The sequence below is a fragment of the Macaca nemestrina genome, chromosome 14 (assembly GCF_043159975.1).
Source record: "Macaca nemestrina isolate mMacNem1 chromosome 14, mMacNem.hap1, whole genome shotgun sequence".
Taxonomy (NCBI): Eukaryota; Metazoa; Chordata; class Mammalia; order Primates; family Cercopithecidae; genus Macaca; species Macaca nemestrina.
In genome coordinates, this window is record NC_092138.1 from 17,972,299 (window position 1) to 17,998,587 (window position 26,289).

The following is a 26,289-nucleotide window of genomic DNA, read 5'->3' on the forward strand; positions in this document are numbered from 1 at the left end:
GGAGAAAGACCCATTTGTTTCCCTCATCTTTCAATCAGCAACCATGGTGGCAGCACTACCACTGCAACCCAGGCTCCTCTGCCTATATCTTCTCCCTCATCTGCATATCATGCCATCACTTCCAAAAGATTAATTCAGATGAAATACACCCTGGATTCATATTTTTTACTGTAAGCCACTTAGAATATAAATTTCCAAAACTGTCAAGAATCTCTAAACACTATTTTGTTTGGAAGGCTAGTCACTATTCAAAGAATCCAAAATACCAATCTTTTTTGAACATGGATATTAAATTGCACAGTTCATCTTTGTTTTGACTCCTTGTTGTATTTTCTAAGAAGTAAATGGCAATTTTCTATTTATTTAGAAAATTAGCCACTCTTAATAGCTTATTTTTTTCTAAAATGGAATTATCACTCCTGATATTTCCACAGGTGTTTAAAAAACAAGGCATTATTAATCTTGTGAAGATGGGAACATAGAACGATGCATGTGGCCATGTGTAAATTAGATAAACTACAATGCAGATTGTTTTGAAATTTGGTCTTACAATAATCATTAGCTATTCAATAAGCCAAATTAAGACAAGGAAAGTGCCAAATTTACTGCTTATAATAAAATGTAAGCCTATATTTGAAACAGGAAAAATATTAATATCTTCTTAAAATTGCATGCACACTCTTTCCAGTTTTGTAAAGATTGGTGTATTTTTACAATAAAAACTGTGATATTAGAAAAAAAAAACTATGTGTGGTGGCTCACACCTGATATCCTAACCCTTTGGGTGGGAGAGGCAGGAAGATTACTTGAGGCCAGGCATTCAAGACCAACCTGGGGGACATAGTGAGAACTCCATTTCTACACGTGCACAAAATTACCCAGGCATGGTGGCACACACCTGTGATCCTAGATACTCCAGAGGCTGAGGAAGGAGCATGGCTTGAACCTAGCACTTTGAGGTTGCAGTGAGCTGTGATTGGGCTGCTGCACTCCAGCCTGGTCAACAGGGTGAGACCCTGTCTTGAAAACAAAAATGAAAATAATTCAGTGAACATTTGCTAGGACATAGTCAAGCACTATGTTATGCCCATCAAACACACTATCTCATTTAATTTTTATAACTACCCTGTGATATAACCAACATTATTTCTGTTTTTTAAGCAAATAGTAGTAAACGTAACCCAAAACTTGCTCACTGTCACACACACTCAGCTCTTCTAACTCCAAACATTCCTTCTTAATAATGAAGACACTGAGCACATAAGAACATTTGTGCTTTTGAGACTAGATCATAAAAATGTGGATTATTTATTTTACTTCCCTTGATATTGATACATTATTTTCTAAAAAGAAAATAAAATGAGTCAACTGATCTTCTTTTATACACTAAGGTCTTCGGCTATGTTGGGACTGGTTACAGTGCAACTTTTCATAATACCCCACCAGAAGCTACTCATTGGCCCAGGATGACTGGGGAATGGATATGTCATGGTTTGTTTTACAAACTCAAGAGATCTATCACAGCTGTCTTCAAAAGTCAGGGGACTTTACATATATATTTGATGTGATGTTTTGATATATGTATACATTGTGAAATTATTACCATTATTAAGCTAATTAACATATCTATCACCTAATATGGTTATCATTTTTTTGGTGTGGTAACAGCATTTAAGATTAACTCTCTTAGCAAATTTCCAGTATGCAATATAATATTATTAATTATAGTCACCATGCTACACATTAGCTCTCCAGAGCTTATTTATCCTGCATAACTGAAACCCTTTGACCAACATCTCCTTATTTCCCCACCCCTCAGTCCTTGACAACCACCATTCTACTCTTTTCTTCTATGTGCTCTACTCTTTTCGATTCTACATATAAGTGAGGCCATGCAGTATTTGTCTTTCTGTGCCTGACTTATTTTGCTTAGCTGAATGTCCTCTAGGTTCTTCCATGTTGTCACAAATGACAGGATTTCTTTCTTTTTTTGAGGCTGAATAATATTCTATTGTATACATACCACATTTGCATTTTCCATTCATCCATTGACTGGCACATAGGTTGATTCTGTATGTTGACTATTATGAATAATGCTGCAATGAACATGGAAGTGCAGATATTTCTTTTGCATACTGATTTCATTTACTTTAAATATATACCCAGAAGTGAGATTGCTGAATTATAAGGTAGGTGTATTTTTAATTTTTTAAGGATCCTCCATATCGTTTTCCATAATGGCTACCTCAATTTATATTCTAGGGATTCCCTTTTCCCTTTTCTCCACACCCTCACAACTACTTGGAATCTTTTGTCTTTCTTATGATAGCCATCCTAACAGGTGTGAGGCAGTATCTCACTGTGGTTTTGATTTGCATTTTCCCAATGATTAGTAATGTTGGGCATTTTTTCACATATCTGTTGGCCATTTGGATGTCTTTGTTAGAGAAATGTCTATTCGGGCCCTTTGCCCATCAGGCTTGAGGGTGGGGCATTTGCTGGGGAACCACCATCTCCTACCCAGTATTTCCCTGTCTCCTGTTTGTATCAATGTAATTCAATTTGTCTATTTTTAATTGTTTTTGAAAGTGCTTTTAAGGTTATATCCAGTAGCTGTTTGTCCAAACCAATGTCATGGAGCTTTTCTCCAGGTTTTCTTCCAGTAGTTTTAGTTTCAGGTCCTACATTCAAGTATTTGATTCATTTTGAGTTGATTTTTTATATATAGGTATGACGAAAATGTTCCAGTTTATTATTTTAATGCAGATATCCAGTTTTCCCAGCACCATTAATTGAGCAGGGTACTCTTGCCCCAAAATATGTTCTTGGCACTTTTGTCAAATATCAACTGACCCTAAATGCATGGGTTTATTTCGGGGCTCTCTATTCTGTTTCATTGGTCTATATGACTGCTTTTATGCTAATACCATGCTATTTTGATTATTTTAATTTTGTAGTATATTTTGAAATCAGGTATGTGTTGCCTCTAGCTTTGTCCTTTTTGCTCAAGATTTCTTTGTACATTTGGAGTGTTTGTAGTTTCATACAGATTTTAGGGTTTTTTTCGATTTCTTTGGAAAATGTCATTGAAATTTTGATATGGATTCCATTGAATCTGTAGATTGCTTTGGATAGTATGGACATTTTAACCATATTAATTCTTCCAATTCTTGAATACTGGATATATTTACATTTATTTATGTCTTCTTCAATTTTTTCATCAATGTTTTATGATTTTTATTATACAGATCTTTCACTTCCTTGGTTAAATTTGTTCCTAAGTGTTTTTATGCTACTGTAAATGGAATTGTTTTCTTTATTTTTTGGATAGTTTGTTTTTAATGCATGAAAACACAGCTAATTTTCATATGTTGGTTTTGTATCCTATAATTTTACTGAATGCACTTACTAGTTCTAACAGATTTTTGGTGGTGTCCTTAGGGTTTCTATATATAAAATTATGTTGTTTGCAAAAGACACAATTTTGCTTCTTTCTTTCCTATTTGAATGACTCTTGCCTTTTTCTTACCTAACTATTCCGCCTAAGACTTTCAATACTATATTGACTAGAAACGACAAAAGTAGGCTTCCTTGTCTTGTTACTGATCTCAGAAGCAAAGCTTTCAACTTTCACCAATGAGTATGTTAACTGGGTTTGTCATGCAAAGCCTTCATTATGTTGAGGTGCATGTCTTCTACACAGAGTTTGTTGAGATTTTTTTTTATTATAGAATATAATGTTGAGTTTGTCAAGTGCCCTTTCTGTATTTATTGAGATGATCATATGATTTTTATACTTTATTCTGCTAATGTGGTGTGTCACAAGAATTGATTTGCATATGTGTAATCATCCTTGCATCCTGAGGTTAAATTTCACTTGATCATGGTATATAATCCTTTAAATTTCATTTGCTTATATTTTGTTGAGGAGTTTTGCATCTATGCTCATAGGGATACTTGCCTGTAAGTTTTTTCTCTTGTGATGTTCTTGTCTGGCTTTGGCTTTAGGGTAATGCTGCCTCATAAAATGAGTTTGGAAGTATTCTTTTCTCTTCAATTTTTTGGGAGAGTTTGGGAAAAATTGGCATTTATTATTCTTTAAATGTTTTCTAGATTCACCAGTGAAGCCATCAGGTCCTGGGCTTTTCATTCTTGTGAGATTTTTTTATTATTGATTCAATCTCTTGACTCATTATTGGTCTGTTCAGATTTTCTATTTCTTCATTATTCAATTTGTGTAGGTTTTATGCTCCCAGAAATTAATCTATTTCTTCTAGGCTATACAATTTGTTGGCATATAATTATTCATAGCAGTCTCTTATAATACTTTGTATTTTTGTATTACTGTGGTATTAGTTGCAATGTCTCCTCTTCCATTATATTTTATTTGAATATTCTCTTTTTTCAAAAGAAAACTCAGTTTTATTAATCTTTTTAATTGTTTTTCTAGTCTCTAACTATTATTTTCTTCCTTCTGGTAATTTGAGGTTTAATTTGTTCCTTTTGCTTTTAGTTTTTTGAGGTATAAAGTTAAGTTGTTTATCTGAGATCTTTCTATTTTCTTAGTGTCACTGTTTATCATCAATATACACTTCTCTCTCAAAACTGAGTTTTCTGCATCCCGTAAGATTTGGCAGACTATGTTTCTATTTTTGCTCTTCTTTTGTTGTTTGTTGAACTTATTTTTAAATTTTTTCTTATAATTTCCTCTTTGACCCATTGGTTGTTCAGGTGTGCGAGGTTTAATTTTTGCATATTTGTAAATTTTTTACTTTTCCTTTTGCTATTGGTTTTCAGTTTCATATCATTTTGTTTGCAAAAGATACTTGATATAATTTCAATCTTCTTAAATATATTAAAACTTGCTTGCCACCTAAGATATAATCTGCCTGGAAGAATAGTCCATGTGCAATTGAAAAGAATGTGCATTCTGCTGCTGTTGGGTGGAATGTCCCACATATGTGCCATTACGTACATTTGGTGATTAATATTGTTCTAGTCTACTATTAGACAGACTAGATAGTCTGTCAGATTATCTATGTATTATTAAAAATAAGGTACTGAAATCTTCTACTAATATTATATTGCTGTTCATTTCTCCCTTCAGTTCTTATAACTTTGGGTCCTCTGATGTTGGGTGCATAATATATTTACAATTGTTATATCCTCTTGATGGATCTATCCTGTCATCATTATATAATCACCTTATATGTCTCTTTTGATAATTTTGACTTAAAGTTTATTTTTTTCTGATATTAGTAAAGCCACCTCCACTCTGTTTTGGTTGTCATTTTCATGGAGTATCTTTTTTTGTCAACATGTTCTTAAAGGTAAAGTAGGTTTTATAGGCAGAGTATAGTTATATCTTGCTTTTTATCTATTCAGCCACTGTCTTTTATTTGGAGAATTTAATTCACTTGCTGCTTAAAGTAATTATAGAGACATAAGTGCTATTGCTACTTTGTTCATTTTTTCTTACTGTTTTGTCATTCCTTTGTTTCTTTCTTCCCCTATTGCTGTCTTCTTTTGTGATTTGATGTGTTTTTGTAGTGGTGTGCTTTGAGTCCTTTCTCCATGTTTGATGTATTGAATACAGGCTTTTTCCTTGTGGTTAACATGAGGCTTACATAAAACACCTTATAGTTATAGCAGTCTATTTTAAGCTGATAACAACTGAACTTCAACTACATTAAAAAAACAAAACAAAACTCTACATGTCAACTTTTCTTCCCTTCTCATTTTATGTGATTGATGTCACAAGTTATATCTTTTTATATTGTGTATCCATTTAGAAACTATTGTGGCTATAGTTATTTTTTATTCTTTGGGTTTTTCAACTTTTATGCTACCATTAAAGTGATTTATATACCATCATTACAATATCAGACCATTCTAAATTTTACTATATCCTTACCTTTACAGTGAGATTTGTATTTTTAATATGTTTTTATGTTGTTAGTTAGCATTCTTTCCTTTCAATATAAAGAACTCCATTTAGCATTTTTTATAAGATTGTTCACATGGTAATGAACTCCCTCAGCTTTTCTTTATCTTGGAAAGCCCTTATTTCTCCTTTATATCTGAAGGAAAATTTTGCTTGGTGGAGTATTCTTGGTTGACAATTTCTTTTTCCTTTAGCACTTTGAATATCCCATCCTATTCTCTCCTGTCCTGCAGTTTCTGCTAAGAAATTCACTTATAGTATTATAGAGGTTCCTTCGTGTGTGATGAGCTGCTGTTCTGCTTTTGAAATTCTCACTTTGTCTTCGATTTTTGAGAATTTGATTATAATGTTTCTGATTGAAAATCTGTTTATGATACATTTATTTGAGGTTCTTTTGACTTCATAAACTTGGGTGTTCATTTCCTTCTATAATCCTGGGTAGTTTTCTATCATTATGTTTTAAAATAAGCTTTCTTTCCTCTTTTTTTCCTGCACTTTTGAAAATTCCATAGTGTCTGTGTTGGTTTGCTTGATGGTGTCCTATAAGTCCCATAGAATTTCTTCACTGTTTTTTACTCTTTTTTCCCCTCTGACTAGGTAATTTTAAATGTCCTGCCTTCAACCTCACTGATTCTCTTCTTCTTGAGTCTGCAGTTGAACTTCTGGAAAGTTTAGTTCAACGATTGGTTCTTCAGCTCCAGAATTTCTGTTTGGTTCTTTTTTATGGTTTCTCTTTATTGAACTTCTAATTTTATTTATATATTATTTTTCAAATTACATTTAATTGTCCATTTGTATTTTCTTGTAGCTTATGAGCTTCTTAAAAATTATTATTTTTAATTCTTAGCTAGGCAGTTTGTTTTTAAGGTCAGTTACTGGTGCTTTATTTTGTTCCTTCGATTGTGTCATGTTTTCTTGATTATTGGTGATCCTTGTGGTCTTGCACTGGTATCTGTGCATGTAAAGAAGCAGACACCTTTTTCAGTCTTTACAGGGAAAGCCCTTCACTAGTCGTCTCCTATAGATTTTGAGCAGACTGGCTGGGAGGATCTATCATGGGCTTGTTGCTGGAGTCTGAGAGTAGGATGGCCTGGTTCCTCAGTCAGTGGGCTGATGGGCCTGGCACATAGGTCCACAGAGGCTGGCCTGGAAACTGGGTCTGCAAAGACCAGTCTGACTCTGGGGTTCACTGAGGCAGGCCTGGCACTGGGGTCCATGGTAAAGTCAGGTTCTCACTTCACTCTCCTTTCCTTATGCAGGTGGTATCTCTCTCAATACTGCACTGTGTAAGCTTGAGGGAGGAATCTCATGAGTAATGTGAAACTGTTCTTCCTACTCTCCTCAATGTGCCTTTTATTATTTGTTCACTTCCAGGCACAGTGATCTCTCTCATGGATCTTTTAATTATTCTGAAGGTATTTTTTTGCAAGGATGATTGTTCAAATTAATGTTTCTGTGAGAAGGCAAATGCTGGAAACTTTTACTCAGCCATCTTTCTGACATTAGTTTCCCCTAAAGATTATTAAGATAATAAAATGGTAAAACCACCCAGAACATAAATAGAATACATGACATCAGGACATGTCCCTATTCCTCACCTCACATAACCATTATACTTCTTATAGTTCGCAGGATTCTACAGCTTATTTTATCAAAATATAGAGAAGGGTTTTCAAAAACAAGCTTTCTTGAAGAATGATATTTTCATCCAGTTGATTAGTTACTATTACAAAGGTAATCATGTACCATTATAATAAAGAGATATGAGAGTCATCACCTTAGTCAAGTGATAATATGTGGCAACATCAATAGTGGAACAACCTGACATTAAAAGTCCCTGGTTGTAAAGCAGTACAAAACACTTATAAGAACTGAAGATTGTTCTTACTGAAATCTTTTACATAAATCTAAGCACGAGGAAACACAAATACAGCATGTGGGATGCTCTGCAATGCAACCTACTTGGACACTTGGACTGTTTTTAAAAAGTTAATGCTATTAAAAATACACAGATTAAAAGTTCAGTGAATAATATTCTAGATTAAAACAGACTAAAGGCAAATATAATCAACCCAAAGAGTAAATATTGATTAGCTTCTGAGCTTAAAATAAGTGGCTATACTTAATATTTTTTCTTCAGGCAAATGAAAATTATGCAAGATTATGTATTAAATGATACTGGTGAATTAATAATTTTTAATATGTGAAAAAATTGTGTTTTGGTAAATGTTTTTATCCTTAGCATATATACATATATTGAAATATGTAGTGTAATGTTATGTTTATCACTTACTTTCATATGGTGCAGGAAAAAATGTACCTAGACATGTATATATAGAGATAAACATATACATAAGCAAATATGGCAAAAAATTAACAGTTGGTGAATTATCCTCTCCAATTCTCTGCTTAAAGCTATATCATGCAAAGCTCTCAATGAAAAATATTAATTAATGGTGGAGTAACCATCTAACAGGTGATTCTATGCATAGCCATGCTACACCTCACTCCCGCATTTTAAAAATAATAAAATGATAATAAACTGTGTTAAAATACAATGAAGAAAATATATAACAATTTGGTATTTTGTTATTATATAAATTCACTCAGGCTGCTAGTACTTTAAATACTGGAACATGTGTGGGTTCTGGGAGACATTTATATTCTTGTAGGCTCATAAAGTTCCAGCTGGTAAGTCATGAAGACCACAGGAGACAGCCAAGATTGGTCTCCTTAATGGCAAATGTTCACGTGCTCCACCTCAGACAGAGAAGGAAAGTGAGTCCCATGTCCCTTAACTTCTCTGGGATGAGGGAGATCAGCAGATATTCTCCAAACCAAAAGGGGTCAAAGGTGCCCTTCCTCTCCACAACACCTGCCAACCACGGGTCCAGATCTCTGCTGCTAGCCTTTAGGCTTACTGCTTTTCCAGAGGGGAATCGGGTCTTGGAGGTCCACTCTCTTTCTTCTTTTTTTCCTCTAAGGCAATCACTGTGGGAGCTGGAGGATTCTCACAATCAGCTCATGAATGGCTGTTGATCAGATTGAAGCTTAGAAGGGAGGATCATCGCAGTGATGCATAAATGGACAACCTATTGGAGCCCCACAGTCACCCTACAGCCATTGCCCTGAAACCAAACTCCCCTCAAGAAGAGTGTGCTCTCAAATACCCCAACAATTGGTGCGGATCTGAACTTATGCTGTCCTATATGTGTGTCATTTCTGCAACATTCCCACCCTGCACACATATTGTGTAGCTTGTATCTATAGAATGCTTTAAGTGAATTAAATTCATCTCTCTAGTGCAGATCCCTGGGGATCATCAGGTTAAGGAATCAGAGTCTAAGAATTAGACTCCAGCCCCCTGATATTCTCTAAAACAAAATGAAACAGAAGTGCCCACAATGTTAGAGTACTAGACAGTGATTTCCAGGAGCACCTTCCTGTAAATTCCAACTGAATATAAACAAATTGCAGTTTCATCATCTTACACAACCTTCAGACAAACGGCTGTTTATTTCTTAGATTAATCTGATTGATTACACTCATCCCATTTTAGAAACAGGAAACTAAAGATCACATCCAAAAATCCACCCTCCTTTCCCAGCACTCACACATGGTAATACCAGAAAGCCAGGAAGATATGGATCACAGTTGCCTTCAAAGCTTTGAGAAATCTGTGGAAATTCATAGCCATGGTTTCCAGATCATATTTTTAACCTGATTCTGAGAACTTCAAGTCACTGCTATTCAGAAGAGTGTGGGAACAAAAACACTTCTAACTTTCTAAACTTGGAAAAGTTTTTTTTTTTTTTAAATAATACAACTTTCTTCCAGCTTGGAAGGGCCTAATTTACATAAATCCCCTCACCCCCACCTTACCTCTGACAGTGGAATTCTAAACAAAGCAATCAAGCTGGCAGATGAGTCAGATTTGCTTATTGTATTGTATGCACGCCTGTTAAAGAATGGTACTAGCTCTCTCTTGTTATTTATTGGTGTCAAGAGGTACAATTTTAAAATTCTGCTCTTTAATTTTTTTTTTCTCTCCTATGACAGGCAGATTGCTTCCCCCTACACCTTCTTGAGAGCTTGCTAAATATTTGAGCATTAAGAAACCTTAATTTCTCCTCTTAAAACTAACTAGAAACATTTATTTTGATTTAACTTTTTAGACAAAGAGAACCCTTTGATTTGGGGGCTTTCAGGTTTTGGAATAAAATGATTTTTGGTAAATTAACTGCTTAAATTACTATTATTATGCTCATAAAAGCTGCTAAAAATAATCAGTTCATAGGGCAAAAAAATTCATATATATATTTTGTTCCTGACAGATATTTCAGAAATTTGGCCTATAATAGATGTTAGTTTTTTTTAACTTGTAACAGAATTAAATTACCAAGAAAATGACTGTTGCACCTATAAATCTTTAATAGCACTGGTATTTATGTAAGTTGGGCTTTTCGGACACAAAATGATAAATGCCCAAAGACAATTTGAACCATATCTGTCTGCCTTTGTTTCTGATCCAACTCAAGAAATATAGGTAGGCAATAACAAACACCACATTACAAATTGCTTTGCTTTTACTCTTAGGCATTTTTTGTTTTGTTGAGCAAATATGTCCACTGGATGGTGGCTGTCCCCCATCTCTTCTCAGTCCCCGTTAGAGCAGGAGCTATTTGAACATGAGAAATAGAGCTCTTCCAAATAACAAATCTTTGCTCATATTTTCAAGCATGGAGGCAAACATTGGCAGCAAACATGAACAGCAATGAAAAAAAGTCATTTGAAATGTATTTTTCCTCTCTTTAGAATCAGCAGCACATTGGTTGGTGCAGTCACCACAGCAAAGAAGTGCATCCTGGTGACTAATGCAGATGATCTTGACCTGAAAAGGCTTCCCAGGGGTTGTTCTCTTCTATCTCCCACTTCTGGAATTAGAGTGGCCCAAATGCTCTTCCTTTTCAAAACATCAGCTATCTGCCTTTTCCTATTAAATATACAAAAAACAAGCCAACAAAACCTTGCTTTATACTTTGTGTCAACAATTCCTAATCCAGAGATTGAAGAAACTCTAATATCCTATTACCTTAATTCCATTTTTGACAGTTCTAGATATTTCCCTCCTGTCTACTGAGTAAAAACATAAGCTTGGGCTATATGACACTCTAAAATTATTTTTTCAAGAAACATTCAACAGTCTAAGTTAAATGTGATTTTGTTTGAATTATTAAAGATTGCCTTATATTTGAACAACACTTTATAGCTTATAAAAATTATTTTGTGTAGAATCTCATCTGACTCGACTAATAGCCTCCCAAGAAGGGCAGAAGAGGTATTGTCTCCAAGTGCAAATAAAGAACCTGAGGCTCTGAGAAGTTTAATAACTTACCTCAAGAAAGTAACCATGTCAATTCAGAGTCAAGACTAGTATTGACTCATCTGATTCCCAATTTAGTGCTGTCCACTCCAGCAAATTGTCTTTCTTTCTCCGTTGCATTTGGTGTTTATTTCCCTTGAACCTTCTGAAACTTCTTTCACTTCAGATAGAAAAAACTGGAGCAGAATATGGTGGATTTTTTTTGTTTCTTGTTTTTTGTTTTTGAGACTGGATCTCATTCTGTCACCCAGGTTGAAGTAAAGTGGCCCAATCACAGCTCACTGCAGCCTTGACCTGCTGGGCTCAAGTGATCCTCCTGCCTCAGCCTCCCAAGTAGCTGGGACCACAGGCCACTGCCACCATGCCCAGGTAACTTTTTGTAATTTTTGTAGAGACGAGGTCTCCCTGTGTTTCCCAAGCTGTTCTCAAACTCCTGGGCTCAAGCAGTCCTCTCATGTCAGCTTCCCAAAGTACTGGGATTACAGGTGAGAGCCACCACGCCCAGCCTAGTGGTTTTATATAAAGTGTATTATGCATAAGAATTAACATACTTCTGAATAATGACTTTATATTTTAGTACGTCAGTGGTGATGTAGATGTAATTTGAAAACCATGATGCCTTTAGATATTTTTCTAACTTATTTACATAATATTAGTCCTTGAGTGATCAACAATTCCTAAATTTTATTTGTGGTTGTTTTATTTATAAATAGTATTGGTGTTGATATGAATGGCAATATCAGGAGAATGCAAGAGCTGACAATGAGAGGGCTAGTTTTGATACAGTTTTATCATATGTGATTAGAAAACATATATGTGACTAGTGATGCTTTTCTGAAGTTTTACGCTTTTACATAGTCCCCTTGCAATGCCCTACAAAGAGAGGAGATACTTTAATGAAATGGAGATTCATCCTGTACCTTCGCAGCTGCCTTTCCATTTGGTGTGCAGTCAACTGTGTATTTAATACAAATATTGCTTCAGGATTTCCATAGCAGATAAGAAGGCTGCTGATGTCAGAATGCAGTACAGAGAGAATCTGCACACAGGTAGCCCTGTGAAATTTAGCTTGGTGAATAATTACCGTGATGATCATAATTAATAATTATCTTGTGCCAGTGGAGAATTGTACTAATTGGTAATCTCTTCTCTTAAAAGTCCTAATATTTTATTTCTGCTTATTGCTAACTATCAAGTGGAATGCTAATGGAAGTGTGGATGACTGGTATTGTAATAATTATAACTGTAATCACATTCAGCAGCTAACCTCTAATTAAAATAAATCAGATGATGTAGCAAATTGGCTACGTAGACTTGTGTTTCCAATAATATATCTTATTGGGAAAAATTATTTTTTTTCCCACAGAAAACCTTTGAAGATCAGATTAAAAATTATGTGGATGTGTTGTATTTCTAAGGAGATGTTTTCTGTGGTAATAAGTAGGTTAATTGCATATTCATCAGGTGGTGGAGTTTCAGGACAAACACAAGTTAGCCTGTAATAAGTACGACTCTTTCTAATGGAATTATAATATTGTTATCTTGCAATTATATGCAGGTCACTCTTGAATATTTAGCCAGTAATGAATATATGTACACAAACCTCAAATTTCTTGACTGAATTCTGAAAAGCAATCAGGTTAAACTATTCCTGTGATTTTTAAAATTTTGAATCACATGATTAGGGGGTAATCATGTTTTCTTTATTTCTGAGCATTTTCCAAAAAGAGTCTAAAATTAAAAATGATATATGTCATATACATGTGCATATATGTATGTCTCTGTGTGTATGTATATATATATACACGGATGCATGGATGGATGGATGAATGGATGGATGGATGGATGGCTACATATCCCAAATATCAGTTCAAGTTATCTTGGACTGATCACTATTATCATTCACCATCAATAAAGACAAGAAAGCTGACAATAACTGCATATATTCCTATCTTCATGTGGATGGAAATGAAAGACACGGAAAATCTCCTGAAATGACAAATGTGAGTAATAACTAAATATTTTTAGAAACATTTTATGCTGCTCTCTGATCGTGCCTCTCCCTGCTACACAGCCCATTTTCATTCATTTGGTCAGAAAATTTTCTGTGGAAAGTGCCGTATAGTAAATATTTAGGCTTTGTGGGTCATACAGTCTCTATCACAGCTACTTAACTCTGCCATATAGAGAAAGCATCCATAAGCCATACGTAAAGGACTACGTGGCCATTGTTCTGGTGCGGTGGCTCATGCTTGTAATCCCAGCACTTTGGGAGGCCGGGGTGGGTAGATCGCTTGAGCCCAGGAGTTTGAGACCGGCCTGGGCAACATGGCAAAACCTCATCTCTACTAAAAATACAAAAATTATCTGGGTGTGGTGGGATGTGCCTGTTGTCCCAGCTACTCGGGGGTGCTGAGGCAGGAAGGTCACCTGAGCCTTGGGAGTTTAAGGCTGCAGTGAGCCATAATTGCACCACTGCACTCTAGCCTGGGTGACACAGTGAGAACCAGTCAAAAAAAAAAAAAAAAAGAATATGTGGCTGTGTTTTATTAAATCTTTATTCATAAAAATGAATATCTTCAAGAAAGGAATATATAAACTGCTATTGCATAAGATTTCATGAAGATGTTGCCATTTGAAGATTGTCAGTCATAGTTATATCAAAGGCAAAGAGCTACAGAAGATGAGGGCATATTTGAGACCCAGTGAGTGTCCTGGGAGAACACTAGTTAATAAGAATCAATGACGATGAGCCTGGAAAGTTAATTTGGACTGAATTGTGGATGCTCTCAATCTCCATTTTGAAGACTTTAAACTTTACCTAGAGTGACTGGTGTGAAGAAAGTGGAGCATCACAGAGTGTTTCTAAGCATTAAATCTGAGTATCAGATTTAATGATTTGATCTGAGTATCAGAAGAATGAGTGTGGGGAGAGTATGGAAAGTAGATTCGGAGGGGAGCTTTGTGGGACTACAGGTTAAAACTACAATTCAGACTGTAATATAATAGCCTTATAAAATACAATGAGGGCCTGAGGTCACTTGCTGTCCGGGGTTATGGAGAAAAAGATGGCTTCTAGAGGCTTCGTCTAGAAGGGGGTTAGAAGATCTTGGCCTAAAGCAACTCACCTTGCTCTAATCACAGCCTATCTAATGCTTACACTTGAGTTCAGCTGTCTGATCACACTTATTGTTAGCTTTCAATGAAAGAAAATGAGGAACGAGTAAGTGATGACAAACAGCTCTTAGAGACAGGTGCAAAGCTTAATGTACTTTTTCTTCCAAGTCTGAGTGGGAGCAGGAGAAGAGGGTCACAAAAGCTAGTAAATGCTATCCATTGTTAATATGTTTGCTTCCTTTCTAAATGGGCCTGAGTTCATTTTCACTGCCTTTCCTTTTCTAAAAACAAAAACAAAACAAAACAAAAAAAAAAAACAAGCTTAAAAAAAAAGTTTCCTTGATGTTCTTGCCTGTCGAGGTGAAAGCCACATAATCCAGGGTCATTGGATTCTAGGATTAGTTTAAAGAAGAACCCTGGCACCTGGATTTGCAGCACTGCAATCTTAAATGTCTACAGGTTTAAGTGGTTTCTGAGTTCTAGAAATACGATAAAGATGGCTGAGATTCATTTATTAAATGTATCACTCCAGAAAGTAACCCAGTGGAATGATAAAATACGGAAAACTACTTCAGCGATACAATGTTTAACTTCAACAGATTTGAATTCAGGTATTGTGTATTAATCACATCTATTCACATTATCAGATGATTTTTACTTATCTACTTTTCTTTGGGAGCCAAAAAACCCAAAGTGTTACGTGAACATGAAAAATTTGCCAAAATGGGTGTAATTCAAATTCTACAACTACATGAGGAAACTCACCCCCATATACAGACATGCATGAATGTTCATACAAATTCTATTTGTTAAAGAGAAAAATTAGAAACTACCTACTTTTTAATCAACAGGATAACAAAGAAACAAAATGGAACAATATGTAGTAGCTGAAAGAAATGAAACAGATACATATAAACATGGCTAAATCTCAAAAAGCATAGCATTAACTAAAGTAAGACAAATTACAGAATGGCATATTTTATTTGACACCATTTATAAATAACTTTCAAGACACAGTAACAATATATTGTCCAGACATAGAGATTAAAATGTATGTAAATTATTTACAATTTATTAAAGTAATTGTCTTTGTAATGAGAGACGGTAATGAAACTATCGAGGACTTCAACTTCATCTGTAATATTTTATAACTTTTTATTCCACAAAGATTTGAAGGAAATGTTAAAAATTAGCAGATCTGTGTGGGATTATTCTTTGATCACAGTCAGATTTCTTGGAGGCAAGAAATACATTTTCAATCATTTTAAAAATAGTTATGTTTTAAGGGCATACAGGTTTATTTCAAGCTAATTTTTGTCACATGTATATTTTCTTTGTATTTATTCAATTTGTGACATTACGTTTGCACATTTTACTTAAATATTACTGATTAAATAGCAATTTTTTTCAATTAAGTGCTGTTTTTCAATTAAAGCTTCTATATAATGAGAAACTTTTAAGATCAAATTTTGACCAGCAGTATTTACCTAGAAACTTGCATTTTGACTCAGTAATATGGACAGTGCTTTGGAATCGATGGAGGTGATGGTTCACCAGTAAAATCAACGTATATTTTGCATCTAACTGAAAAACACACACCAGAGCTAGGAGAGCAAATGAAAAGGCTGAGTATATCTAAAGCACAAGCCAAAGAAAACCACTAAAGCACTAACATCTGTGAAAAAGTTTTTTATATAGAAATATATATATATAAACATATATATGTTTACATATATGCTGTGTGTGTGTGTGTGTGTGTGTGTGTGTGTGTGTGTGTGTGTCTAGCGGAATGGGGAATATGATACATACGAGAGGATGTCAAAAAGTTTGTGGAAAAAATGAATTAAAAGGTAAAAATAAAAAATATAAACCTTATTTCTCAACATGAACTCTGTCAAGTTCAAGACATTTCGGTATGCAATGATGTCAGCTGTTTAGTCCATCCCTGAAGATCTGAGGGTCTTGGGAATTTAATCATGTCAATGCAACCTTTTTTACATTATTAATGGAAGAAAAATGGGTGTCCTTTAAAAAAGACTTTTAAGAATAAGAAACAACACAATAAAACCAGAAGGAGCCAAATCTCATAGTCTTATAGCAGACTAAAGCCTAATGCTTTCCCGTTGAAACGCTCACAAAATTGCCCCTGTTTATAAGAGGAATGAGAAGGGCATTTTCATAGTGGAAGACTCCCTAGTGAAGCTTTCCTGGGCATTTTTCTGCTAAAGCTTTGGTTAACTTCCCCAAAGCAGTCTCATAATAAGCACGTCTTATCATTCTTTGGCTTTCCATAAAGTCAACAAGCAAAATGGCTTGAGCATCCCAGAAAACTGTTGCCATGACCTTTGTCCTTGACTGGTCTGCTTTTGCTTTGACTGGACCACTTTCCACCTCTTGGTAGCCATTGTTTTGATTCTGTTTTGTCTTCAGGATTATACTGGTAAAGCCAAACTTCATCTCCTTACAATTCTTCAGAGAAATGCTTCAGGATCTTGATTGTACTTGTTTAAAATTTCCACTAAAAATTCTGCTCTTATCTGCAGTTGATCTGGGTACAGTTGAGTTGAAAGTTTCCTCAACTTTAATTTTTCTGTTAGAAATGTATAAGCCAAACTAACTGAGATATTTGTAGTGCTGACTATCGTTTCTGCTGTTAGTCACCCATCTTGTTCAATTAGTTCACAAACAAGGGTGGGCACAGTGGCTCATGCCTGTAATCTCAGCACTTTGGGAGGCCACAGCAGAAGGACTGCTTGAGCCCAGGAGTTCAAAACCAGCCTGGGCAACATAGCGAGACCTTGTCTCTATGAATTTTTTTTTTTTTTTTAATTAGCTGGTTGTGGTGGTATGCAACTGTAGTCTCAGCTACTTGGGAGACTTAGGTGGGAGGATCTCTTGAGCCAAGGAGGTTGAGGCTGAAGTGAGCCATGATCATGCCACTGCACTCCAGTCTGGGTGAGTGAGTAAGACCTGATGGAAAAAAAAAAAAAAAAATTAAGAACACAAACAAGATTAATTTTTTTCTGGCAAATTAATGTGGATGTCATCTTCAACATCATCTTGTCCCTTCTTAACACAAGTTATCCATTTGTGAACTATTGATTTCATTAAGGCCTTGTCTCCATAAACTTCATAAAACATCAGCGATTTCAGTGTTCTTCCACCCAAGCTTTACCATAAATTTGATGTTTGTTCTTGCTTCAATTTTGGCAGAATTCATGTTGCTCTGACAGGGGCTCTTTTTACACTGATGTTTTATCCTTCTTAGTGTCTCAAACTAGATTCTGTTCAGACATGTTGTAACAAGTTAGTGTGAGTTTATTTTGGTGCAAAAAATTGGAATTTATGCACAGATTTTTTCATAATATGCACTTTCCATGTACATTTTGAAGGCCCACATACATATACACATACACACACATATCTGGAAAAAATTAGAATACTATTTGACTTCTTTATACATATTTTACTACTTAGATTTTTAAAATTTGACATCATATGATTGGTTATTTTCTATACTGTTTTCAGTGTTTTGGGCATCTTAATCTAGTTCTGCACATGCTTTTTGTCTGTTCAAGTTTACATAGGGAGAGACTCTTCTGGACTTTTCCAGATCTCTTTGCAAAATGATCTTTTATCAGGGATCAACTAGCTCTGTTTCATATAAACTTGAACTTTTCAGAGTCCAAAGTGAGTACAGGAACATGGGGCAGGCTGTACTCATAGACTCCACAGAAATGACCTCTAATTCAGAAATGACCTCTAATTCACAAAGCGGAAGGAAGGTCTGCTTCCCAAAACCAAGGGGATTGTGGGAATGATGAACACAGGCCAGTGAGCCCGTGCAGATGCCAATCAAAAGGCAAAAAAAGCTCTTCACCAAACGCTGCAACCTGGGAGAACAGCAGACGCTTGAGAGGTTTGACTCCAGCACGTCTGTTTTCCACTTTGCCTGAGATCTCATGGAGGCTGCTCTTTGTTTTTCCCTTGGAGATCATGCAGGAATCAACTGCCAAGCATGCCTTACACCTCCATGCCATCTAATTATAGCCTGTAACTCTCCGGAGTGCTGACAGTGCTGAGCTATTGACTCTTGACACTCTCTAAAGCTCTTAATTATCTTTTCACATAAGCCCCTTTCAGACCTGTCAACTTCTTTGTATTGTTTATGGAGGAAAAAAAGTAGCATATTAAGATTTCAGGTCTGTGCACTCAGAGGCAAACTTGCAGTTACACTTGTGAGTGCTCTTGAAGGTCTGTGCACTCACACACACACAGACAAGTGAAAAGTGTGGAACACACCTGCCGGCTGACAATTCAGATGCCAATTTGTCATGGGGATAAGTAAACTTAATCAGGCAAAATAAAATTAACCCAAACCTTAATTCATATATTTGAAGTCATTTTAACCTTTTTCAAAATTCAAATATATAGGGATATAGATATAGGTATACACATACACACATTGCAATGACTGAAAATGTTTATTTAAATTTATTCAAAACCTTACAACATTTTTTAGCTCATCATGGAATCAGGGAATTTCAAAAGGATACCAATGCTTTACACTCTCTTAGAAATTATTATTATATAACTCAAATGTTTAAGTACTTAAAATATGCACATATATTTTTTCTTATTAAATATTCAAAACCTCTGAAAGACACAGACATTTGGGCATTACTGCTAACTGTGAATATTTCAAATAAAGTGTAGCTCAAAGATCTAGTGATGTGACCAAAGTCCTCTAATAAATAGCGAAATAAAACTACATTTTGGCTGGGTGCAGTGGCTCATGTCTGTAATCTCAGCACTTTCGGAGGGCGAGGCAGGTGGATCATTGGAGGTCAGGAATTTGAGACCAGCCTGGCCAACATGGTGATACCCCATCTCTACTAAAAATATAAAAATTAGCCAGGCGTGGTGGTGCATGCCTGTAATCCCAGCTACTCAGGAGGTTAAGGCAAGAGAATTGCTTGAACCTGGGAGGGTGAGGTTGCAGTGAGCTGAGATTGCGCCACTGCACTCCAGCCTGGGTGACAGAGTGAGACTCTGTCTCAAAAAATATATGATAAAGACTACATTTTGGCTGCTTTGTCTATTGAGTAGCCATTCTTAATTTCCTTTTCTTTCTTAATAAACTTGCTTTCTAAGAAAACAAACAAACAAACAAAACCAACAGTTCAACTTAAAAGAGTTTCTATCCTAAAGTTAGCATGTATTGCAAAAATTGTAATTAATTAAAATTACCATTGAAAAATCTATTCTATGTCATCCATAAAATAGAATGCACGGAGGCACTGTGCACCAGTTATTTGGCTGGTGTTGTCTTGGATGTTGCTGCCGCTGCTATTTGTTTCTCTTACCGCTGGAATCAACTTCTGCCTCCTCCGCAGAGAATTCTGTGATGTTGTTGGTTGGCATTTAGGTACCATGTTGAATAGGAAACATATCTGAAAACCCCAGCATCCCTGTCCAAATGTGGGGATGCTCAATGAGAGGTAACAGGAAATGAGGCCGTTTTGAAAGGTCAGGGATTTACATTCCATAAAGCGCCCACCCCCCGGGGCATACCATCACCCACCAGCATCATTGGAATTATTCCATTCCCCTAACTTTCTTACTATTTCTTTGCTGACGTGTACGGTTGAAGTCAAGTAAGTTAAATAGACGTATCATGACCCTCTGCCAAATGAGGCTTTGGACCCTGATTTCAGCCCTTTCCTCATATGCTCTTTCATTCATCTCTAACCTGCTGAGCTGTGGAAGCAAATGGAATAAAGCCTGGCACTGAAAGAACACAAGCCTGGGCAACATAGTGAGACTCCATCTCTACAAAAAAATAATTAAAAACAAATTAGGGGACCGGGTGTGGCGGCTCACGCCTGTAATCCCAGCACTTTGAGAGGCCGAGGTGGGCGGATTACGAGGTCAGGAGATGGAGACCATCCTGGCTAACACGGTGAAAGCCCGTCTCTACTAAAAATACAAAAAAATTAGCTGGGCATGGTGGTGGGCACCTGTAGTCCCAGCTACTCAGGAAGCTGAGGCAGGAGAATGGCATGAACCTGGGAGGCGGAGTTTGTAGTGAGCCGAGATCGCGCCACTGCACTCCATCCTGGGCGACAGAGCGAGACTCCATCTCAAAAAAAGAAAAAAAAAATAGCCTGGCATGGTGGCGCACACCTGCAGTCCCAGCTACTCAGGATTCTGAGGTGGGAGGTGAGGTGACTTGCCTGAGCCCAGGAGGTCAAAGCTCTAGTGAACTGTGATCGCCCCACTGTACTCCAGCCTGGGCAACCAGGTGAGATCCTGTCTCACAAACATAAAATAAAATAATAAAATAAAAGAACACAGACTTCTTGGTTTTCCTTATGGAACAGAAAAATAGTGAAACTGCCCATGTTCAGCAATGAACCTACCGAATGCTTCAGGCCTAAAAGTAAAACTGAGAACAGGAGGGCAAAAAGATACCAGTGACCATGAAATGGGAAAGAAACATTCATATACAACTCAGGACGATGCTTTTTTAATGGGGAGAGACAGAAGGGGTCATCTTTCATTGGATGGTTTATACCCCAGACACGATGTGAATGAAGAGCAAGGAGCCTTAGCTGAGAGAGCAATGTGAGTAACGCACCTAGAAGAAAGTCCTGGCCCTTACCTAAATTGTGGTACTTTGTCCTAAGATATGAGGGGTGCCCAGCAGGCCCAGGTGTAAGCAAATCTCAGACTCAACCATGTGCAGTTAAACAAATTCCCTAACTCCTTGGGTATCAGTGTTCTAATCTGTAAACTTAGAGTCATGATACTTAGTTCACGAAGTTGCTGCAAAGATCAAAGGTGGAAATATGTACAAAGTATCTGCAACACGAGGTTTGGCATTCAAGTCTTATCTTTCACCAAAATCTTGCAGGGGCAAAAGGGACACAGAAATTCACAATAAAGAGACGAAACTATCAAATGCATCAGCTCTAATCTCACAATTGCATTTAATAATGATTGAGAATAAAATTTTATCAACATAATAATGACTGTAATTGCTTAGATAGTATATTATAAGGGGATTAAAATTATAAGAATTTTAAGAATAAGATAAAATTATAAGATTTTTTGTGCTGCTTACATATGAAAGACATCTTCTATCAAAAACAGAAACCATCATATTTCAAGAAGCAGCGTAAGACTGAATTATCAATTCTCTCATTTGTAACTTCGTTGTAGAACCAATTTCCAGACATTCTTTTCTTTCTTTTTTCTTTTAAGAAATGCCATTTCTTAGCATGAAAAGACTTGTAGGTTGAAAATCTGAAAAGTTTAATATAGAAGCAGTGGGTGATAGTTCCACTGCATAAAAGCAAAACCAGGACTGTAAGATGGATATGAGTGTGCTCATGATCTGGTGGAAGACCACCAATATGTTTTATTTCTCAGTCTAACTTTTGCACATCCCTGCAGGTTTCTCCTTCTTCTAATAGCAATAATGCAGAGTGGACTCCAAGGAGGAAAGCTGCACTGTAACTGCCTTGAAAAATTCACTATGAGGTAGAATTTTATAGTCTGGGTTAGAAAAGAAGAGGAGGCCTCCGGGCAGGAGGCGGTAATAGGGAGGTAAAGAAGAGCAGTAGCAAAGCTCAAAAGATCAAAGGGCTGAGCAGAACCTAGAAAGCTCAGCTTTAGTTTACATCTACCACTCAGACGTTAGCTCCAACTCAATCTCATTGGATATTAAATGAAACATTTTCCAGAGCCACTTCCTAGCAGGGGTACAGCATCTCCAATAGTCCCACCTTCCACAAGCTGCTTTCATATGACATCAGGTAATTGGGCTTTATTGGACATTTGATATAGAAAGATATAAGAGAATATATGTGATATTCAGAATAAGTGAGAAGACCAAATGTACCAGTTACGATGATTATCAACACTGGTAAATGCTGGCTAGTCTTCATTTCCCAAGTAAGCTGTGTTAAAAATAATTTTGTAAATCAATGTCTAAGAATTTAGAATATATTTTTCTCATAGACACTAAATCACCAGTAATTGTCATTTTTGAGACTAGTCTCCACAGTCTATTTTGTCCACATTCTAACAAACATGTTTTGCAATGTGCATGGTAGAGGGGACAGTATAAGGAAATAGAACACGAGAATAGCTTTGGCTTAATTCAAATTTTTCGTTAGAACTTATTACAAGATAAGTCAAACTTGTTAAATTGCACATTTTAAGCTTGTGCAGTTTACTGTGTGTCAATTAAAGTTCAGTGAAGCTATTTTTTTTTTAAGTCCAAGAAGAGTTAAGGGAGCTCTTTCTTTTTCCTGTCTTAGGCATCACATAATAAGAGAGAAGACAGTAAATTTCAGTTTCTCTTATCAGTGCTGAAGCTAAACTAAATGAAAGTTTCAGAGGTCTTTGTGAGCTGACCTCAAATCAAAACAGAATTTAAATTGTCATCTTTATCTAAAAACGTGGTCTTATCTACAATCAACATATTTGCCAATGAATTAGGCTTATTCAGAATTTGAGAATTGGCTCTATCTGTTTATCAACAATTATCTCCTTTAATTTGTTTACTAACCTGTGTTAATTGTAGAACAATCAGAAAATAACAATGTGCAGACAAAAATCACATTAAATCCTATCCCTGGAGATCTTCTTACCGTCAACTTTTGATTTTTAAAACTCTGCTTAAAGACTATGGATACAAATTATCTGAAGTGGTACAAAAATCAAAAATAATATGTATTTGGCTTTAGAAATTCCCTTGGATTTGATTTTTATATATTGGGAAATCATTCACCTATCAAATTACTACTATCTTCCTGCCTTGAAAAAGTAATTATTTCATTATAAAGGACTGCTTCACCAGCTCCTTATGAACTAGAATAAGTAGTAAGATTTATGCCCTTATTATTAATTCACATAAATTAGATACAGTTGCAATATGATGATTTTCTCAATTCAGAATTTACTTCCTACATTCATACTGATAGGTAAATATGACACCACAAAGATCCCGTCCCTGCCCCACTCATGCACAGACACACACTTAAACAGGATATTGTGCAGTCTAGCTTGTTAACATTGTACTACTTGTGACATTAAAAAGGGACCACTGAATTCTGATTATGCTTTTTATTTACAAATATATAAATATTTGGAAGCAAGTTTTATCAATATTACATCAAGAAGTTACTGCCATGATTTTTAAAAAATGTTCTGATGCCTAAGAATGGTGGTGGTAATAAAGCAAAATATAACAAATGGTCTGTTTTTCCTTTCACTTCGTTTTGGCTTCCATTATTGTCTTTTCCTTGCCTTATCCATTTCTTAGTCCTCATTATTTTCTCTTTCCTTACCTTCACAAGAACACAGCCCATTAGCAAAAACCCCTGTTGCTTCACATATTCAATTACATGGTCTTTCTGACTCTTGCCTCTAATTCACCACCAACAACTACTTTTATTGCAAATCATACTCTAATTTTACTTTTGTTTATCTCACAGAACAAACAAGTTTGGAAAACACTGGTATGGATTCTACTAGGGAAAGAGTATTTGTGAATTAGAAAGCATGGTCTCTGAGATCAAACACACTTGGGTTGTAATCCCACTCTTTCATTAACTAATTAGGTGACTCAGTTAATAGCTTAAAAACACTGATTCTCATCTATAAAATACTACGAAAATGTATACTTCATAGGCTTCTTCTTCTATCATTCATAGAAACAGAAGTACAATCAAAACCTAAAATCAAAATCTCTCAGAAGGATTTTTCCTGTGACCTACAGCAGTCCCAGAACTTCAGGGTAAATTACTTGTCTTCTCATCTGTAGGCTGCTCTCCTCTTGCTGTCTCCTACCTTTTCTGCTGTCTCTACTACGTCCTCAGCTCCAGCATGTATCTCCTGCCATGACTCACTCGAGATACCAGTATCCCAGCCAGAAGCTCTGGTTTGATCTAGAGCAAATGAAAAGGCAGAGAACCAGAATCAAACAGTAGGATACAAATCTAGACTCTGCCACTTACTATCAAACTTTAGCAAGTGATATAGTTTGGAGGTTTGTCCCTTCCAAATCTTATGTTGAAATGTGATTCCCAATGCTGGAGGGAGGTCCCAGTGGGAGGTGATTGGGTTATGAGGGCAGATCACTCATAAATCATTTAACATCATCCCCTTGGTAATAAGTGAGTTTTTGCTCAGTTAGTTCACAAGAGATCTGGCTGTTTAAAAGCCTGGGACCTCCTCATTCCTCACTCTCTTGCTCCTACTCTCACCATGGAATGCATCTGTTCCCTGTTCACTTTCTGCCATGATTGTAAGCTTCCTGAGCCTCTTACTAGAAGCATGCTGGCACCATGGTTCCTATGTGCTCTGCAGAATCCTGAGCCAATTAAACTTCTTTTTAAATTACCCAGTTTCAAATACTTCTTTGCAGCAGCACGCATACACTAATACAGAAAATTCATACCGAGAAGTGGGATATTGCTATAAAGATACCTGAAAATGTGGAAGCAGATTTTGAACTGGGTAATGAGAAAAGGTTGGAAGAGTTTGAAGAGCTCAAAAGAAGACAGGAAGATGAGGGAAAGTTTATCACTTCTTAGAGACTTGTTAAGTGGTTGTGACCGAAATGCTGATGGGAATTTGGACAGTGAAGGCCAAGCTGATGACCTTCACTGTAAAGCTTACCCATGCTATACCTTAGCAAAACACTTGGCTGCATTGTGTGTATGACCTAGGGATCTGTGGAAGTTTGAACTTAGGAGTAATGACCTGGGGTATCTGGCAGAAGAAATTTCTAAGCAGCAAATCTTTCAAGATGTGGCATGGCTGCTTCTAATAGTCTACGATTAGACAATGAAGTAAAAAAAAATGACTTAAAGTTGGAGCTTTTATTTAAAAGGGAAACGGAGCATAAAAGTTTAGAAAATTCACAACCTGGCCATGTGGCAGAGAACAAAAAAAAGCATTTTAAAAGAGAAATTCAAGTAAGGTGTAAAGCAACCACTTGCTAGAGAGATTAGCATGACTAAAAGGAACAAAGTGCTAATAGCCAAGGCAATGGGAGGAAGTTCTTGGAAGCACTACAGAGATCTTGGAGATAGCCCCTCCCATCCCAGGGCCAGAGGTCTAGAAGGAAAGAATGATTTCAGGGCTCAAACACAGGGCTCTGTTGCTTGTGAAGACAGGACACTGCTCCCAGCATCTGGGCTGCTCTGGCTCCAGCCTGGCTCAAAGTGCTCCCAAGTATAGCTCAAGCTGCTGCTTTGGAGAGTGCAAACCACCACAAGCCTTGGTGGTTTCCACGTGATGTTAAGTCTGTGGGCACACAGAACGTAAGTGTGAAGGAGGCTTGGCAGATTCTCCCTAGATTTCACAGGATGTATGGAAAAGCCTGGGTGCCCAGGTAGAAGTCTGCAACAGGGGCAGGCCCGCACAGAGAAACTACTAAGGCAATGTCAAGGGGAAATGAGTGCCCACACACAGAGTTCCCACAAGGGCACTGTCTAGTGGAGCTCTGGGAAGGGGATCTACTGCCCTCCAGACCCCAAAATGATAGATTCACTGGCAGCTTGCATCCTGAGCCTAGAAAATCTGCAGGCACCCAACTCCAGCCCATGAGACCAGCCGCAGAGGGTATACCCTGCAAGGCCACAGGGGTGAAGCTCCCAATGCCTTGGGAGCCCAGCCCTTGCACCAGTGTGCCCAAGATATGGGAGATGGAGTCTAAGGGGGTTATTTTGGAGTTTTAATATTTAATGACTGCCCTGATGGGTTCAGACTTGCATGAGGCCTGTACCCCTTTTCTTCTGGCCAATTTCTCCCTTTTAGAATGGAAATG

At 36.6% G+C, this 26,289-nt stretch overlaps 1 long non-coding RNA gene across 1 annotated transcript in view; it reads right to left on the minus strand.

Moving 5' to 3' along the window:
• Positions 1–20,526: 20,526 nt before the first annotated feature.
• LOC105498731 (uncharacterized) overlaps positions 20,527–26,289 on the minus strand; it is a 52,224-nt gene continuing 46,461 nt past the window's right edge. The window contains exon 3 of the long non-coding RNA XR_011612405.1: positions 20,527–24,403. This is a non-coding gene — a long non-coding RNA (uncharacterized lncRNA). The remainder of the gene's footprint in view (positions 24,404–26,289) is intronic.